This window comes from Petaurus breviceps, unplaced genomic scaffold (genome assembly GCF_028583685.1).
Source record: "Petaurus breviceps papuanus isolate PSGF00001 unplaced genomic scaffold, PetGlider_PUasm1.0 90638, whole genome shotgun sequence".
Lineage (NCBI taxonomy): Eukaryota > Metazoa > Chordata > Mammalia > Diprotodontia > Petauridae > Petaurus > Petaurus breviceps.
The window spans coordinates 8,974,627-8,989,555 of NW_027187295.1; the positions used below are offsets into that span (position 1 = coordinate 8,974,627).

The window sequence follows — 14,929 nt, forward strand, 5'->3', positions numbered from 1 at the left end:
ATTTATTTCAAGAATGGAGGATTGATTCAATATTATGAAAACTATCCAATAATGTATTATATTAATAACAAGAACAAAAACAAATGATGTCATTATATCAACAGACTCATAAAAATACTTTGACAGGATATGATAAGCATTCCTGTTAAAATACTAGAAAAAAGGAATAAATGTATCTTCCCTTGCAATGATAAGTAACATCTATTTAAACCAAGAGCCAGAATTGTAATAGTGATAAATTAGAGAACTTTCAACGAGATCAAGGGTAAAGCAAGGATGTTTATTATCATTTCTAGTACATGATCTTGTGCCCAAAATGAACACACACACCACTAAAATAAAAAAAAAATCAATTCAAAGAATAAATATAAGCAAAGAGGAAAGTGCCAGTTGTTATGTCTAATCCCAAAAGGCATTCAGACTCAACAGAAGCGAGGGGACATTGGTGTAGAAAAGCTACTCATTGTCCTGTTCCACTCCAGTCCTGGTCCCTGAAAAGAGGCTTGAAGAAGCCACAGCATCTCCCTCGTTGTTTCTTCATAATGTTTTGTGGATAATATGATGGTTGACATAAATAACCCTAGAGAGTCAACAAAAAAATTAAATGAAACAATAAATTCAGCAAAGTATCATGATAGAAAATAAATCCACAAAAATCATTAATATTTCTGTGTACTACCAGTAAAACCCATCAGAATAGAAAGAGTAATTATATTTTTTAAAACTACAGAAATTATAAAACACACGGGAACTATATTAATATATTTATAAAACACTTTATACAAAGACAGATCTAGATAATAGGAAAAAATATTAATTGTTCATGGTTATGCTGAGCTAATATCATAAAAATATAACACCATATAAACTTTACTTATTCAGTACCGTACAATCATACTAGCAGAGGATTATTTTAGCAAGCTAGAAAAAAAATAAAATTCTCCTAGAGGTTAAAAAAAAAGGCAAAAACCTCAAGGGAAATAATGGAAAAAGTAGAAAGGAAGGGAACTTTGCAGTACCAGATATCATACTATACTACAGAAACAGTAATCCTTGAAACCATTTGATACTGATTAAGAAATAGAGGGCAGATTATGTACACAATATACAAAAGCAAGTAAGCAAAATGTCTTAGTGTTTGATAAACTCAAAGATCCTGACTATTAGGGTAAGAACTCTTTACAAACACTGCCCTAAAACTGGAAAGTGATCTACCAGAAACTAGGTACAGACCAACATCTCACATTGTATATACCAAGATAAATTCCAAATGGGTTTATAATTTGGATATAAAGGGTAATATCACAAACAAATTTAAAAGCAAGGGAAAGAATGTCTTTCAGATTTACATATAGTGGAAGTATTCATAAGGAAAGGATAGAGAGGATCTCTAGATAGAGATGATGAAGGGGAACAGTTTCAGGGAAACCCAGGAAGATTTTTAAAAATTGATGCAGAATGAAGTGAGCAGAATCAGGAGAACAATTTATACAATAACAACAGCATTGTAAAGATAAACAATTTTGAAAAACTTAAGAGCTCTGATTAATGCAATGAACCACCATAGTTCCAGAGGACTCATAATGACACATACCACCTACCTCCTGAGAGGTCATGAATTCACAGTGCAGATTGAAACATAATTTTTATGGACATGACCAAGAAAGAATTTTTTTGTTTAACTGTTTTTCTTACTACGGTTTTGTTTCTCTTTCTTTTATCAGTGGGGAGGGAGTCAGAGAAAGTAGATTTTTGTTCATTGAAAAAATAAAATTTAATTTAAAATTGTTCTTTATTGTTCTGAACTTAAACACAAAAATACATTTCCAAACATGTATTATAACAACAAAAAGTGTATTCCATATGAAATCAGGAATCTCCATTTTATAGAATGGACTTTTTAAAAAGAACATATAATAAATTCTGTGCATTACTTTCAAAACTGTCTTTTTTATCTATGCTTTCTTCTGAGCTTTCTTTTTTCTTTATGTTTTACATAAAAGTTTACACTGGTCTTTAAAAAAAAAACTATCAGTATTGCTAAACTCCTACCCTTCCTGAACTCTTCTTACCCCTGCAATTAAATCAGAGAAAGGGGAATGTTTGCACTACATTATATTTCTTTTTCCAATTGCTCAAATACATTTACCTTTCTAGGTTTCTCTAAATTCTTATGTGTATTTCAAAGTTCTTTTTCAACTTTGGTCTTTTCATTGGGAATGCCTGAAAACCCTTTCTTCCATTAAACTGCATGTTTTCCCTGTAGACTTATACTCAGTTTTTTAGGGTAAGTTGTTCTTCATTGCATCTCTTTCCCTCTCTCTCTCTCTCTGTATATGTGTGTGTATGTATGCAGGTATGAGCATGCATATGTATATGTACATGCACACACACATATTTGTACATATATGCATACAGTGTGTATACTTTTCTTTAACCTTTTATTCCAGGACATACTCTGGCTTTTTAGTAGAAGCTTATGTATATTCTCGATTTTGACTATGACTTTTCTGAAACTTTCCTTTTAGAGTTGTTTTTTTAATGAGATAATCAGTGAATTCTTTGTTATCTTTGCTTTTTTTTCTAGGTCTAGTAGATGTGGGTAATTTTAAAGTATGACTTTTTTTTTTAAGCAATTGGGGTTAAGTAACTTGCTCAAGGTTACATGGCCAGTTATTTCTGGGTGTGGTGCTAAGAATCTGAGCCCTGATTCGATCCCCAGGTTATCCCAACATTAGGGGCAGTGCTCTTACTCTCTGTGCTACCTGACTGCCCCTCGTGTATAATTTCTTGAAATATAGTGTCCATGCTTTTTTAGCATAGGTTTTAAAAACAGGGTTTTCTGAGAGTCCAATTATTCTTAAAACATTCCTCCTTGACTTATTTTCCAAGAGAATTTAAAAAAATATCAGCTATCTTACACTTCTATTTTTCAGTCATTTGATTTTGTCCTAATATTTTTTGCTGTCTCATGGCATCATTGATTTCTCTTTGTTTCTAGTTTTCGGGGATTCCATTTCTTTTTTTCTTTTCACATTAGTCATGTTGTAAGGAAGAATTAGAACCAATGGGAGGAACTTTCTAGATGTGAATAGCATTTTCCATCATGAGTCTTTTGGAGTTGTCCTAGAGAGATTCCAGTTCTTATGTAAAATTTCCTTCTAAGGTAGATTTTTTCTAAGATATTCTAAGATAATTTTTTCTCCTTCCAACTCTTTTCTCCAGAACTTTAATTTCATCTTTCTTCCCTTCATTTCTTCTAGGTATTTATATATTCCTTCTGGAAGAATCCATCTATTCCATTGAGTCTCTGCTTGTCAGTGTTACAGAGTTAGATTTGTAATACTTTTTTTTTTTTAACACCAGACAGTGCTTGATTTCCTCATCTCTCTAGCATTATTAAAGTGACTTAGGGTTTTGTGTCAAGGACATACTCTGCCCTGAGCTGAGCTGTTAGATGAGATACTTGGTGCTTGTCAGTCTTAATCTGGGATCCCTTGGTCCTTGGGCTTACCTCCTGCCTCCCAGGATTTTGTTTCCTTGGATCTCTGAGGTTCAGAGTAATAGATCTTCAGGCTTCTCTCTGATGTTTCAGGACAGTGTTAGGGGTTTCATAGCACCTGAGTCTGGACTATCCTGTGCTGATGACTGGTACCATGCTTGCCACTGGTGTTACCACTCCCCAAAGACTTGTTAATTGTTTGATTCATTGGATTTTTCTCATCATGCTCCTTGATCTTTCTATGGCACTGATGACATTATTTCTTCTTAATATTATCTTTCTTCCCTTTGATTCTATAATATTACTCTCTCCTGATTCACCTTCTGATTCCCTTCTACTAACCCTTTCTCCTCCCCTAAGCCTAATTTTTCTCAATAGGCTTTCTCTTGACTATTTCATATATTATATAACTTCAGTTATCGCACAATCTGCACATAATTCTCAAAAATATACATTTAACCCCCATGTCTCTCTCAGTGCCCATGCCCTGGAGAACTGAACCTTTTCATCTTGAGTCCTGAATCTCCCAAGGTCCTAATTACTGAATGTTATACATGTAACACTTTATATCGGGCCACTGTTCCAATTATGTTTCAATTTATTCCCTGATATTTTCTCACCAATCACCTTATTACAATGCATGTAGCTTCTTCTCCCCCCAATTCCCTCACTTTCCAGTTCTGGAACCATATTGGGAAAGGGTGTCATTCTACTCCCTCTCACTAGATTTGTAACTTTCCAGACCAGAATACCCCTTTCCAACCACCACACACCTACATGTGTTGTCTCCCCTATTAGAATAGAAACTCCCGGAAGGTAGGGACTATCTCTGCTTTTATTTCTGAATCTCCAGATCTTACTACAAAGCTTCACTCATACTAAGCTCATGATAAATATTGGTTTTATTCCTATGTTTATTGATTCATTCACCTATCCTTTCATGTCTCACATTTCCAAATATTTGGATATGCCCCAAGCACCTCAAACTTACCTGCCCCAGCATGAATTTATCTTCCTATCAATATCTGTCTATTCTACCAAGTTCCTTATTTCTATTAGTGGCTTCCTGGGAACTTTGGCAGGACACATTGGAATAAATTTCAACCCTTCTTTCTTTCCCACATCCTATATCCAATCAATTCGTAAGCCTTGTCATTTCTATTCTTAAAATGTCTCTCATTTATATCCTCTTCACTTCATACTGCTAAAACTTTACATTAAGTTCTTACTGCCTTTTACCTGGATTATCATAATAGTCTCCTAACAAACCTTCATTACTCTAGTCCAGTGATGTTTTTTTGTTTGTTTGATTTTGTTTTTGATTTTTGGAGTGGGGAAAGGCAGGGCAATTTGGGTTAAGTGACTTGCCCAAGGTCAAACAGCTAGAAAGTGTTAAGTGTCTGAAGCCGAATTTGAATTCAGGTCCTCCTGATTCCAGGGCCGGTGGTCTATTCGCTGTACCACATAGCTACCCTGATTAGTCCAGTGATTCTTAACCTGAAGTTCCTGAACTTAAAAATATAATTTATAACTGTATTTCAATATAGTTGCTTTCCTTTGTAATCCTATGCATTTTATACATATATAAACATTCGGTCAATAGCTTTCACCAAACTGGCAAAGAGGTTCATCTCCTCTCCCAGCTCTCCTTCACACAGCTACCAAAATAAACAACCTTGGGTTGAGATCTGTGACTACCTGGATTTGGGGAATTCCTAAGGAGGAGGCCCCTCTCTTTACCAATGCAAATTAGCACCTGCTATAATCTTAAAGAGTTACTGGAGGCAAGGAGAGCTGTAGAGTTTTTCCTAAAGTCACAAATCCTGTGTGTATTTGAGGTTGAACTTGATCCTGGGTCTTCTTGGCACATGCACATCCTATCCTCTCCTTTTCTCTCCCCTTTTCCCCTTCTCTCCCCTCCCTTCTGCCCTTCATGAGGCCCTCTCCCCTTACCTCATGGTGTTCTGTCCAAAGGAAGGTAAATTTTGATGGCCAAAAGCTACCAAGTTAACTTGGGGTTTACTGGCTAGATTTCTTTCTCAGAGACCAAGCCTTAAACCTAATTCACTCTGGATCTCATGGATTGGCCCACAATATGTCCCAGCCCAAGCACCACTTAATGGTTATGTTTTGGGCCCTTCAGGCTCAGAGTGAATATAAATAGAAATTTAGTAACTGTTTCTCTTTTGGTCAACAACCCTGAACAGTCTTCCCCTCCCAGTTTGATTTTATTTTATTTTTTTATTAAAGGGGCCATCCCTTGCCTCACTTTTTTTTTTAATTTATTTACTATTAGTTTACAATATTCAGTTCCACAATTTTTGGGGCTCCAAATTTTCTCCCCCACTCTCCCCCCCTTCACATTAAACATGAGTGAAGTTGTAAAGAAGAATTATAATCAATGGAATGAATAACGAGGGAAAAGAAGCAAAACAAAATGAAAAAGTGAGAGAGCAAGTAGTTTGTTTCAATCTGCATTCAGAAAACATATGTCTTTTTCTGGATGTGGACAGCCTTTTCCAACAGGAGTCTTTTGGAGTTGCACTGCTGAGAGGAGCCCAGTCTATCTAAGTTGGTCATCACATATACGATGTATCTGTAATTGTGTAGAATGTTCTCCAGGTTCTGCTACCCTCACTCACCTTGCCTCACTTCTTAAATAGGCCTATTTACTCAAAGTGAGAACCTCAAGAGACTTTAGCTTAAAAGGGCCAAGGTCTCCCACTGCATCCCGGTCCATCTCCAGTTGTTCCGACTGATATCTGGCCACTGGACCCAGATGGCTCTGGAGGAGAAAGTGAGGCTAGTGACCTTGCACAGCCCTCCGTCACTCAAATCAGTCAGTTGCAAGTCATGTCATCTTCTCCCTGATGCCATGGTCCTCTGTGAGAATGAAGGACAAACCACACAACATATACATATACATATACGTATACACATACATATACACACACACACTACTAACCTTTTAGAAGCTCTGTTCCTCCTGATTAAAACAAAATGGCTATCTGGAATAACATTTTTGAGTAGCAATTATTTTCTTTCTCTTTAATTTAAGTCATATGCTATATGTAATTATAGGGCACCTAGAGAGTGCAGTGCATAGAGTGCTGGCCCTGAAGTCAGGAGGACTCATCTTCCTGAGTTTAAATCTGGCCCATGCTAACTATGTGACTCAGGCACTTAATGCTGTTTGCCCCAGTTTCCTCATCTGTAAAATGAACGGGAAGAAGGAAATGGCAAACCACTCCAGTATCTCTGCCAAGAAAACTCCAGATAGGGTCATAAAGAGTTGGACAGGACTGAAAAACAACTGGGCAACAACAGCATATATGATTATTAATCTATAATGCCACAAAGGATAATGTAAAATGTAATTAATACAAGACCCTGAGGGCAGTCTTAAATTGGAAAGATACTTTCCCTCATGCATTGACTGCATGCATCTTGTTATGCGCAGTTAATTAAAATAAGGTGTGTTGGTTGTATGCCTGCCTAGATGATCCCAAATATGTCACACTTTGCACCATTCCTAAACAGTATGATAACCCCAAGACTATCAGGAAAAATGTTTAAATTTCCACTTTATGAAGAAACTAAATTAGTAGTTCTGCTTTCAAAATATCAGTTTACATAATTAACTAGGGTTAATCACGTTTAATTTCTGTTTGCTGTATTAAAATGTTACACATTATTATATTATTATTATTTCTTAAAATGTTACACATAATTTTCCAAATACCTAAATAATTATCCTTTTGTTTTTAATGGTGTATGCAGTATTTGTTTGCAAGAAATCAATAAAATAATCAGCTTATTAAAAATAAGATGTATACATGTACAAATATACACACACGTACAATACATATATGAACACACATATATACATTGTGTATGTACGTGTTTGTCTATAGAAATAATACAATCGTTATTGTGTCTATAGAAATAACGCAACTCACATTTATACAGTGAATTAAAGTTTACAAAATATTTTTTTATCCTGAGGGGTAGGCAATACAGATATAATCATCCTTATTTTACAAGACAGGAAAATGTTCAGTTAAATTTATAGATAAGATAGAAACCTATTCAATTAAATATTATTAACCCTAATTTCTATTTTTACAAACCTTCATACATAACCTTTACACAGATCTGCTTCCCCAGTGACTATTTTCCATATGAAAAGAAGAATTCCTTTCCCTCTACACTACTCTACTTCTTTTAGAAATGTAAATTGTACCTGTTTATAGTGAAGAATCCAAGATTTCCTATGTTCTTGTTGATTTTTCCCCCAAAACCCCAAATCACATGATTGGAAAATGTTACTTTTTTATTTCTTGTTTTCTTAAGTTATTGAGTCAGTCACATGTCATAGCAATCTTACTTCAAAATTGCAGAGCAAAGAATTTACTTAACAAAATTGCTGACTCTGAAGAGAACCTGAAGGTTTGGCTATGAAAACTTTTGACTATACTCAGAATGAAATGCTAATTTTATTAACCCTGACACCCTCAACTTATCCATATATGAATAAAGAAAAAACATTTTTTTAAAAAATTCAAGTCGTTTTTACACTTCTTTACAAGAACTTGTGCATTTGTAATTTTTCTATTTACTTTGTTGTTGTTACTGTAAAACTTCGATAACTTCAGCTACATATTCAGAATTTGTGGTAAATCCATTAGAAGTGTCTAAGTTGAATTTTGCATTGTCAATAAAGAAAGCATTTGCCAAGCACACTGATTGTGCTAATAAAAGTTTATTTATTAAGCGATTTTCTTAAGAGATTGAACTTTTTAAAAACTCTTTACATGGAATTTTTTTTTGTACACAAGCAATATAATTGTAATGTAAGCAGAAATCAATACTATTCAAACTAGCACATCGAAATGCTCATTACAAGCCACTGATGTATGCTGATTAGTGTAGGGCTTCTGTCAGACACTCTTTGCTAGCCCATGGCAACACTGTTTTGAAAATAATAAAATCACATTTTCTTTTTTTTTGAAGAATATTTTTATTTATTGCATTAAATATTTCCCACTTACTTTATGCTTTTTTTTTTGGAGAGCAATTGGGATTAAGTGACTTGCCCAAGGTCACATGGCTAGTTTTTTTGTGTGTTAAGTGTCTGAGGCTGGATTTGAACTCAGGTCCTTCTGACTCCAGGGCCGGTACTCTATTCACTGCACCACCTAGCCGCCCCAAAATCGCATTTTCTTAAAAATATTCTATGAATTCAGATGTCTTTGGTAATTCACATTGACCTTTCCATTTATATTAAGACAAATATTATATTTTGAAGTATTATACCTGAAATGTAAAAATTATACTGAAATTAACACATTATTTAAAAAATTACCAGAAAGGACCTTCTATCTGTGTCTGTGTCTGTATCGGTATATGTATCTATGATTGTGCCTGTGCCTGTTCCTGTGCCTGGGACTGCTTTGATTTCCTTCATCTCTGGTCAGTGTATGTCTCACAAAAGAATTCCAAAAAACAAACAGACAAACCAAGGCTATCCCTGTCAATCCCATGGAGGTAGATAAAATTATTTTAAGTAGATTCCCTAATCTACATGTCAGCAAATTTTTCCTAAATTCTGAAAAGTACTTAAAAGCAGTTTGATCTTTTAAGTCCCCTAAAAGATATGCTTACTTTTAATATTAACATATATTCTCTTGGCAAAAGCAAATTTAGTCTCACTGATAAATATAAAATATGATTTTTTTAGAAGGTAAGTTAATAAGGCTTTCCTTGGGGCATATATAGGAAGCTAGACTTAAAAGTAGCCAACTCTCTCTGCTCAAATGCAATTTTATCACATTATAATCAAAACCTCAGTTAGTTTAAAAGTGGTCAATAGATCTTATCAAGTTACAGGGAAGTCTTCAGTATCTTGTCACAAGAACTTATGCTTGGCCTTGTACTATTAAGCAATTTTATCAATGATTTGGATGAAAGCATAGGTTGTATGCTTATTCTAATTGTAGATGACATGAAGCTGAAATGACAGGGTCCAAAAAAGATCAATGGGCTAAAATGATAAGTCATGTCTAATAAGATAAAGTTCAATAGGCATCAATGTAAAGTACCATATATGAGTTCTAAAAATCAATTGCATGAATACAAAATGGGGAAGGCATTGATAGTCATAGACTTGTGGAAAAAGATCTGGGGATTTGGAGTGAACAGCAAGCTCAATACAAGCTACCAATGTAACATGGCAGCCAGAAGAGTGAATGTAGTCCTAGGCTTTGTTAAGAGGGTATAAAATCCAGGACTAGAAAAGTCATGGTGAAATGTACTAGACCATGGAAAGATAATCTCTAAAGCTAGAGTACATACATAGGAGAGTAACCCAGACAGTAAGATAAAAACAAACCTTGTCACACGATAATCAGATATAGCAGCTCTCTTGTGATGGCAAAGACCTGGAAACTGAGGGGTTGCCCTTCAATTGGGGAATGATTGCACAAAGTATGGTATATAATCATGATGGAATGCTAGTGTGCAATAAGAAATGATGAACTCATTGATTTTAAAAAAACAAAGATAAACTTGCATGAAATAATGAAGAGGGTAATGAGCAGAACCAAGAGAATGTTGTATACAAAAACAGCAATATTGTTTTAAGAACAATTTTGATTGACTAAGTCATTTTGACTATTACAAATACCCAAATTAACTACAAAGGACATATGAAGGAATATGCTTTCTGCATCGAGAGAAAGAATTGATAAATAGAAGTGTGTATAGAATATTTTTATATATGTACCTATTTGTATCTGATGGTAGACATCTCTAGGGCAGGGATGGGGAAGTAGAAAGAAGGGAATAAAAAAAGGAAAAAAAAGAAATGTACAGGACAACTTTATTATATATTTAAAAGGAATAATAAGTTGTACATAATAGATTTGCAGTTTCATTTGCAATCATCTTTTTTATTATACATTATGGGAATGCTCGTCTTATTCCATAAATTAAAATAGGTAAACAAATTCTGGGACATAAATAGCACTTCTAGGTTTGTAAAGCATTTTATGTATATTATGTCTTTTTATTTTTCCTCACAGTAACCCAGTCAAGTAAATGCTACAGATATTATCATCTTTACTTGGGGGATAAGGAAAACAAGGTTGAAAGGTTGACCAAGGTCATAAAGCCAGTGAAATTGGCTTTGTGCTATTTAGGTGACATTATATCTAATATCTAGGACTTTCCAACTCAAAGTCTGGTGTTTTAACCACATTGTCTTCAATTGAAGGAAGTAAGGATGTGTCGTCTAGAAAAAAAAGAAAGCAAAAGGACAATATATCAGCAATCTTGAAATAGTCAAGTGATCATGTCGGAAATGAATTAAACTTATTCTGTTTGGGTCCAGAGAGTAGACCATGTATAAACAGTGGACTGAAGTTACAGAAATGACAGCATGAACAAAGACTTCTTAGCAATTAGAGCAGTCGAAAAATGGAATAGGCTGCTTTGGGAGAAAGAAGATTCCTCTTCACTGGAGATGTTCAAGGAAAGGCTAAATAGCCACTTGTCACAAATGTATGATATGCACAAGTTAAAGTATGGAATACTATTAAATATTTTAAAATTTTACCAGTCCCACATGTACACCCAAAGAAAATTGTTATTTTAAAAAATAATTTTAATGTGTAGATTATCATCAGCCTGCCTGAGGGATTTCTTAGTAATAGTGCTACAGATAAGGAAAAACTACTAGAATCATAGAATCTTGGGTTGGAATGGACCAATCAATCCATAACTAAATGAATCTCCATTATACTTATCTCTAACAAAGATCATCCAACTTTGGCTTGAAGATATCAAGTGACAGGAAGGTCATTCCTATGCACACATTCTATTTCATTTCCTAGCATCTCTAATTGGTAAAGCAGCTGAAATCTGTCTCTCTTTGAATACTGTTAAAGAAAAAATATAATCCTTTTCCCTCGGGATAATTCCTCAAATATTCAAAGAGAGCTATTGTGTTTCCCATATGTCTTATCTTTTCCAAGATAAACATCCCCATTGCCTACAACCTCCATATAACACAGTTGTGAGTCCCCCATCAACCCAGCCACCCTCCTATGGTTATTATCAGCTTCTCTCCTAAAATGTGTCCAGTATTGAATACAGTACTAGAGAGGTAGTTTGACTGGAGCAGAGTAAGATAGGACTATCACCTCCCTCACCCTGGACATTATGATTCTATTAACATTCATCATAACACTGACTCAGCTTTTTTTTATTTTTAAATCAACTACTGCTGACTCATACTGAGCTTGCAGTCAGCTAAACCTCTCAAGTCTTCTCATGAACTTCTGTCTAGCCATATCTCCCCCATCCTATACAAATATAACTCATTTTAAAAAGTTTTTTGAAGTGTGGGTTTTTACATTTATCCCTAGTTTATTCCATCTTGTCAGGTTGAACCCAGAACTCATAGGATCATCAAAGGATTTAGAGTTGGAAAGAAACTTAGAGACCATCTAGCTTAATCCTCTCATTTAATAATGATTCTCTTATCCACAAATTTAAGTCTAAATCACCATGAAAGAGGTTTGGTGTAACAGGGCTGAGCACAAAGCCATAAGGTTCTCCAATAGGAGAAGGGTATTTTCTTTTTCTTTAAAGTTTCCCATTTGATTCATTGAGTAATAGGAAATGATGGCCGTGCATCATAAAACACCATCATCTCAAGAGAATCAAAATTAAAAGTGATCCAAAGTAGAATGATAGCAGGCATGGTAGGAATGGCATGAGGAACAAATATTTTCAGTATAGTGCCAAAAGTGACTTAGGTGTGAAAAGTGTCAGAACAAACTCCATCAAGAAGAGCATGTTTAACTAGAAGAGAAGATGAAAAGCTCCCGGAACGAGTAGAGGATAATGGGTAGATAATAGTAAATGGCAGATAACATTTATGTAGTATTTTAAGGTCTACAAAGTGCTTTACAAATATTATTTAATTTCATCCTTGCAACAATCCTGGAAGGTAGGTGCTATTATTATCTCCTTTTTACAGATGAGGAAACTGAGGAAGACAGAGAGAATGACTTGCCCAGGGTCACATAGTTAGCAAGTGTGTGAGGCTGGATTTAAGCTCAGGTCTTCCTGACTCCATGGTCCAGTGTTCTATTCCCTACTATATATGAAATATTAAAAGACCTGAAGTAAGGTCTCTGGCAGGTTGAATAGATCCTCTTTGAACATATAGGCTAAGATTAAGGTTGGAATATAGACAACAATTACACAGGATGAGAAAGAATAAATGGGTTGTTGCCTTGTGTAGGTGGAAGAAATACCCCCATAATGATGAGAACATGGGTCCATCAAAGTGGTTTCATGTGGTTCAGGAACTCTAAACTCAAAGAAATGCATTTCTAACCCCTCTCTATTATTCACATACAAGGTATTTATCAAAATATGAGTTCTTTCATAACAATACTATGTCTGCATAACAAACAGTCATTATCATCAACACGCAGGTCAATTCAACAAGCATCTATTACATGTATTCCATGTATAAGATTCTTATGCTAGACATCACCAAAGACAGCCTACTTTCTAGCACCTTGCCTTTTTCTGGAGGTATACAGCATGTATCATCTGTCATCATAACTCAGAATCGCTTCCATCCCCTTGTCACTGCTTGTACAGAGATAATATCTCAGGGCTGAGGAAAAAAAAGTATGCATAAATATAGCAGGTAGAAAATAATGATGGGATGTTAACAGATTGATGCCAAGAGAAGCTGCTCTGAGAGGTGTCACTTCCCTGTTTCCCTGATTTTTCTGCATCTGCTTGCAACAGGAAATCAACAGTCCAACCCTAAGGATCTGAAACTAGAGGAAAACCACATGGCAAGGAATTTTAATGCTGAGCACATCATTCACTTATATCACTCAGCATAGGACCTGAGTCTCCTCTCAGAAGAGAGAATTGCTGAGAATTCTTCTTAAGAAGAATTACAGTCTACATTATAGAGGAAAGATATGATGTCTCAACAGCTATGGATGACTCTGATAGCCAGCAATATAAAAAAGGTCCAGATCATTAGACAGTTGGCCTCCATCCTGTCACTGTGATGGCACTGAGGGTCTTCTATCAAAGGCAAAGGCACTCATGATGTCAGCTTCAAAAGGTTATGGATGTACCCTAAACAATTCTAATTTCCATTGTTAATCCAAAATGAAAATGATCCCACTTCTGCTAGTGAGTTACTGTGTGACCTTGGACAAGTCAACTTCTCTGAGCCTTAATTTGCTCATCCATAAAAATGGAACGAAGGGGAGTCAGACAAAATAATCATTTAGGTCTCAATCAGTTTTGAAATTCCCTAACCTACTTGCAGCACTCTCTCTATACTCACTTCCCTAAGCTGAATTTGCACTGGCAGGTCTAATTTTATTAAACTGGGAGAGATTGCCAAAGAATTAAAAAAAAAAAGTTTTAAAATAAGCAAACCATTCATTCATTTTGATCCACCATTGTCAACACGACAAAAGCACAAATCAACAAATACCAATGATGACACCCTTATGCTCGATTCTTCAATTTTTTGTCAAAACAACTATATTATTGACTCATCCTACTGAGTTTGGGAGCTCCCGATCAGGAATTTATGTCCCACTCTATATTTGGGCAACTTCTCTGCCCTTGTCAGATAAGCCACCAGTGTCCTTTTCTGTGATAAACCACATCTGGTACATCCCTCACTCCTAATGTTGTCATTTGTCTTCATCTGCTATGTGATCATGAAAGATTCTGCAAACACCAGTGCCTAATTTCCTTCTGTATCTTTAAGTAGTGATATATACAACAAGCCTCACATGCATCATTTGATTTTATTGGTAATGGGAGGATGATAAGATAGATGACTGTTCTAAATTCTATTTTTTTTTTTTTGCTTTTTTGGAGAGGGGAAGGCAGGGCAATTGGGGTTAAGTGACTTGACCAAGGTCACACAGCTAGTAAGTGTTAAGCATCTGAGGCAGGATTTGAACTCAGGTTCTCCTGACTCCAGGGCTGGTACTCTATTCACTGTGCCACCTAACCACCCCTACAAACTTCTTTTTAAAGAACATACAAAGTCTCAGTCAAATGCCCTCTGTAGCAGCAAGCACCCCAAGCGTCCTCAGGGTTTGCAGCTACCACAGGTTCTTGGATCTGCTTTGTTAAAGGAAAGCAACTCAAAATGGGTTAACAAGCTTACTTTAATCAGTCAGACATATATCGTTTACCTTGTTCAGGAGAAAAAGGTCAGCACCCTGAACCTCAAAGTATACAGGCATAATTATCAAGACAGAAACATCAAGTAGACAGATTTCCGAACTGTCCAACCATTACATCCATACCCAGTCAACATCTGGGTTTCCACATTCTGGGTTTTTCAAAGCCGGGGGACTC

General features: G+C 35.5%; 2 long non-coding RNA genes across 2 annotated transcripts in view; both read right to left on the reverse strand.

The window, feature by feature from the left end:
- Positions 1-263: 263 nt before the first annotated feature.
- On the reverse strand, positions 264-7,857 carry LOC138143301 (uncharacterized). Its single transcript, XR_011163659.1, has 3 exons — positions 7,746-7,857; positions 6,145-6,385; positions 264-580 (listed from the first exon to the last, which is right to left on the reverse strand). It is a non-coding gene; the product is annotated as an uncharacterized lncRNA (long non-coding RNA).
- A 2,510-nt stretch (positions 7,858-10,367) lies between these two features.
- The window catches only part of LOC138143330 (uncharacterized), a 4,860-nt gene continuing 298 nt past the window's right edge, over positions 10,368-14,929 (reverse strand). The window contains exons 2-3 of the long non-coding RNA XR_011163677.1: positions 13,100-13,196; positions 10,368-10,793 (exon numbers count right to left, since the gene is read on the reverse strand). This is a non-coding gene — a long non-coding RNA (uncharacterized lncRNA). The remainder of the gene's footprint in view (positions 10,794-13,099; positions 13,197-14,929) is intronic.